This window comes from Ochotona curzoniae, unplaced genomic scaffold (genome assembly GCF_017591425.1).
Source record: "Ochotona curzoniae isolate NIBS_2020 unplaced genomic scaffold, NIBS_Ocur_1.0 scaffold_2453, whole genome shotgun sequence".
Classification (NCBI taxonomy): Eukaryota; Metazoa; Chordata; class Mammalia; order Lagomorpha; family Ochotonidae; genus Ochotona; species Ochotona curzoniae.
In genome coordinates, this window is record NW_024467094.1 from 2,728,253 (window position 1) to 2,733,478 (window position 5,226).

At 43.6% G+C, this 5,226-nt stretch overlaps 1 non-coding gene across 1 annotated transcript; it reads left to right on the forward strand.

Moving 5' to 3' along the window:
• Window positions 1–2,514: 2,514 nt before the first annotated feature.
• On the forward strand, window positions 2,515–2,621 carry LOC121170623. The gene has a single exon (XR_005886040.1). It is a non-coding gene; the product is annotated as a U6 spliceosomal RNA (small nuclear RNA).
• The last annotated feature ends 2,605 nt before the right edge of the window (window positions 2,622–5,226 follow it).

Genomic DNA, 5,226 nt, shown 5'->3' on the forward strand with positions numbered 1-5,226 from the left:
CGTGACATCACAAACCTGCCATTTTCCCTCTCTTCATCTGAAAATTCAAAAAAAATCTAGGATTTCCTAGAGCCCTACAGGTTCTAATATGCTGTTGTCTCATGTTTCCCTTCCATGAATACACAAACAACTCTGTGTAAGCACCTCCACCCACAGAAGTCCCATATCATTGGCACCACCTAGTTGATTGATGGGCTGAAGTACACTCATAAAGCCCGTGAAAACACATTCAAGGGCTCTTCAAAGACCGATTGTTGCAGATCTCACGGAGCAGTGGCACTTCAGTTGTGGCTGCACAATGCCAGCGATGAGTCAGCTCGATCCATTGAAACTCCAGAATGCAGGGAAAAAACTAATGTTGTTATTACATTCCAAATAAGCCCATCCATCGATCCCATTGTCCTAGCTGACTCGGAGAAGGGCCGGGGGAGTTTGTGAATGGAGCCATTTGATGCAGAAGAGGTCAAGCAGCTGACTGGTCCGATGGCAAAGGTTCTTTTGACAAACATTCATGGCAGCACTTTGTTCGAGGGTGTTCTCTGTTACCGTGAAAACCACAAAGCTATTGTATACATCACGGATGAAGACTGTTGATCTTGGACAATAGAGATTTGAAACAACTCTGGAAAACCAGTGTCCTCCCTGCCTAATGCACCTGGCTGGTCCGCATCTGAACTGTGGGTCCTTTTAAGGAAACTGAGGTAGAAGGTGAAGCATCTTCTTTAGATGGGGTGTACAGATGGAGAGCTGCTAAATGAAAACCCCTGACAGGGCACAAACAATGTGTGAAACCCGGGAGGCAGAAAAGTGTAGACCCGCTCAAGAATCAAGAAGACACTTATTGCAAGAAATTGGCAAGCAAGGAGGAGAATGAGGCCAAAGGCACTGAGGGCCCAAACATAAGGAGCTTTTGATGGCAACACAAGATTCAGATTGGACTCTCAGTGCAACGAGAAGCCACTGACAATCTTTGAGTCAATGAGAAGGAAGAGCTATGTCTGTTTCCAGTGTGGCCATATTGTGGTGATTCTACCTGTGCCAGCAGAGAAGATGCTTCAAAAAATCCTGTTTTACTTGCTTAAATGCATTGTTTTTCAAACTAGCTGGGCCATGCCTTCATCAGCATTGCATTACTTTAATAACTTCTATAGCCAAAAGAGGCTTCTTCAGGAAAAACGTTGATTTTTCGCCCACACTTGCCAAGTTCACAGCCCATCCTCAAGTGCCTCCATCGGTCCAGGCATCTTGTGAGACTGGCGGATGTTGAAGGGATGATTGCAGGATGAGCCAGGAAGCCTTGGGACAGGTTCACACCCTCTCCCCACCCATCACACGGCCTTTCCTTATAAAGCCATCATGATTCAATTACGGGGCCCCCACTCTAGCAACCCAATCCAATCCAATCACTCCCCAAAGCTTCCTCCTTCAGATGTCATAATTGGATAAAGCCTCAACCTAATGCATCCACCATTAACATCAATCTGTTAACCATTAACTAAGTCTTTGGGGTTCAGATGCCTGCATAAGTTGAGGCAGTCAAATCTCTCTTCTTCCACGGAAGACTTTGAATGTCTCTGATTTTGTTCAGCTGGGCACAGTGCCACATGGGTGATCATTTCCCTAGGAATTCTTTGTGGTTACAGTGTCTTGGGCATCCAAAGTCAATCTTGAATTCTTTCCAGATGATAAGAGGAAAAACAACAGTATCTGATATTATATGAGTGAGTAGATATTTTGTATTACCTCCCATCAGTTTCATTTTCAGGTACTCAAGCGGGGAGCTTTGGACATCTAGAAGTTTCCTAAAATCCTATCACTAGTCACGGGGAGTAGCATCAGAACAGGACTCGTAAGGCCTCATAATAAACACATCTCTGACAATTGCAACAATCAGTCTCAAAACCTTGACTTTCTCAACAGGCTTTATATGAGACTCATGGAGAATAATAATGTCTTCCTACAACACTGTTTTAATTTTCTTCTTTGAAAGACTGAGAGCTTCCTTAGCAATGAATTTGCACAAAACAGGCTGTAGTTCATGCTTTCTGGTGAGTTCCTTAATGGTATGTGTTAGATATGGCTTCTCTTGATGAAGACTCACTGGATTTGCATTGTTACATACTGAAAGGCGGTGTGGCCTTTAGGAAAAAACACCCACATGAATGAGTAATGTCACTCTGGACTTCCGTGGGAGTGAGTTAATTCCCATAGGATCGGGTCAGATACCCCAAGAGTCAGTTGTTGAAAAGCATGGTTATGTTGTTCCATAGAGGATAAAGTCACCTCTAGCAAAGCTGGCATCCCATACGGACAATGTCTCAAGCAGTGTCTGAAGTTCTGACTGTTCCACTTGGGTTCTAGCTTCCCACTAATGCTCCTGGGAAAGCAGCAGAAAATGGTCTGAGTGCTTGGGCCAGTGCCTCTCAAAGTGGGAGATCAGGATGAAGTTCTTCCCTCCTGAATTTGTTTTGGCCCAGCCCTGGCCATTTTGGTCCTTTTAGGAGTGAATAAGCAGTGCTTACTTCAGCAGCACATACACTAAAAGTGGAACAATACAGAGAAGATTAGCACGGCCCCTGCGCAAGGATGGCAAGCAAATTCATGAAGTGATCTATATTTTTTTAAAAACATTAAAAATAAATAAAGAGGAGTGAACCAGCAGATGGGAGACCTCTCTGCCTCTCACTTTCTCTATTTTGACTTCCAAATAAATAAACCTTCTCTTAAAAAGCCTATCTTGAAACAAAATACATTTTTTTCTAAGAAGCTGACTATTTGAACAGGTAAGTCATGAGAGAGAAAATAGAAATAACCCAAAAAGTCACAAAAAGATACTCCATTCACAGTTTGAAATGATAAGTAAGCAGAGTAGAAAGATATTATTCTGCTTGACCCAATTATAGTGTCTCCTGGGAAAAGCTCCACCCCAAACCACGTATTCCCCAGAAACATATTGTTGTCCTCACTGGACATCAGGATGGACTTGAAACTCGAGCTGGATAAGCTAGGATCTTCCCAAGAATTTTGATTTTAACAGGAGCTGACAAGATAAGAAGCCACTCTTTGCTCTGTATTCATGTCACCAAAGTCCTTGGGACTAGAACTTTTCCCAGACCCATCTACATGCTGTGTTTTCCCTGGAGACACACACATGCCTGTTTTCATTCACTGGTCAACATGGGCCAAGCAGCAAGCCAATGCGACTACATATCATATGCAGAGTTGGATGACTGATTTATGACATTTGCATTGGCCATTCCGACTGTCATCAAATCCTGCTCAATTCCCTTGCTCTTGCCTTTGATACCTGAGCCAGTTCCCCACTCTCTTTGAAGCTAACATAGGTTTTTATAACTTGCAACTGGAATTCTGACTCATAGGGTAAGTAAACAGAGCACATTGTATCTGTGAAACTGATAAAGATTTACAAGAGTGGCGAAATCCAGCTTTGATGAAGATCTGACATAGCAGGACCCCAACTGTGGGAAGAATGGGTACACTGTCCCTGAAAGCAGTTCCATGTGTATACATCTTGACTCAGAAATCTTGATCGATGCATTCAGCATTGGGAACCAGCTGGAAAGTGTGTAACCTGTACATGCAAGCATAACAAGCGTAGCACAAGGTTGGGAACCATCATCAGGGGAATTGTTACGTAAACCCTGGAGTGGGGAATCCTGGACAATCATTTCAAATGACCTTTTTGTGACAGAGAAAGATGCTCAGGTCATTTTATAGGATGAAAAGTAAAAGTTTAGTAGGGTGATTTTTAGGGAATGATCCTTGACACAATTGTCTGAGTACTTCACAAACACAATGGATCTTCATTTGGGCCCAGAAATACCTACTTCCTATCCTGGCCTAAGGTAGTATGTCCCATTATCCTAAGTGGAAAGAGCACCTAAAATAGACTTAAATTGAGTAATAAATATACCACTTATGATAATTTTGAAATAAATATGCTAATGTAATGTAAAAGAGACCAAATCTTGTTTTACTAGGTAATATACACCTACAATTGCATGCTACACAGCTTTTAGTGTTACCTGAATGAACAGTACGTTACTAAAAAAGAATTGAATGTGCCCAATTAAAAGAAACCTCAAAAACAAAAATAGGGCCCCGGCGCGGTGGCGCAAGTGGTTAAAGGTCCTCGCCTTGCACGCCCGGGATCCCATATGGGCGCCGGTTCTAATCCCGGCAGCCCCTCTTCCCTTCCAGCTCCCTGCCTGTGGCCTGGGAAAGCAGTCGAGGATGGCCCAAAGTTTTGGGACCCTGCACCCGCGTGGGAGACCCGGAAGAGGCTCCTGGCTTCGGATCGGCATAGCATCGGCCCGTTGCGCGCACTTGGGGAGTGAATCATCGGACGGAAGATCTTCCTCTCTGTCTCTCCTTTCTGTATATCCGTCTTTCCAATGAAAAAATAATAAAAATAAATCTTTAAAAAAAAAACACAAAAATAAAACACATGTAAATCAAAAAGAAAGAGATCTTCAAAAAGTTTGTGGGAAAAGAATATTGTGAAAAATTGTGTGGATTTCAATTATTTGCACTAAAACATACATCTTTTATAAATGTTTATTCCCATTTTCTTTGAAAGGCAAAGATGCAGAAAGAGAGGCTTATTGGTCCACTCTCCAAAAGCCAAGAGCTGCAAGGGCTGGGCCCAGCTGAAGCTAGGAGCCCAGAACTCTAGCTGGGTGTCGCACGGGACTGGGGATCAGTGTCTGTGTCACCTCCTCTTGCCTCCTGGGGTATGCATTAGCAGGAAGGAGGAGCCCAGACTAGAATGCCCGCACTCTGACAGGGCATGGGATTGGCACACATGGTGCCTTAACCACTGCATCAAACCCACCTTACAACCACACATTTGGGGCTGGCACATTGAATCAACAGGCTAATCTTCCACCCTCATGTGCCACCATCCCATGTGAGTGTTAATTTGAGTCCTGGCTGTTCCACTTTCCATCCAGATCCCTGCTTGTAGCCTAGGAAGAAAAGCAGTCAAACATGGCCCAAGTACTTGGGTCCCTACATCCACGTGGGAAATTCCAAAGAAGCTCCTAGCTCAGCAATAGCCGTTGCACCAACCTGGGGAGTGAATCAGCAGGTGGAAGATCTTTCTGTCTCTCATTCCTGCAAATCTGCTTTTCCAATAAAAGTAAGTAAATCTTTAAGAAAAAAATCTTTAGAGCCCAGCACGGTATCATAGTGGCCAAAGTCCTC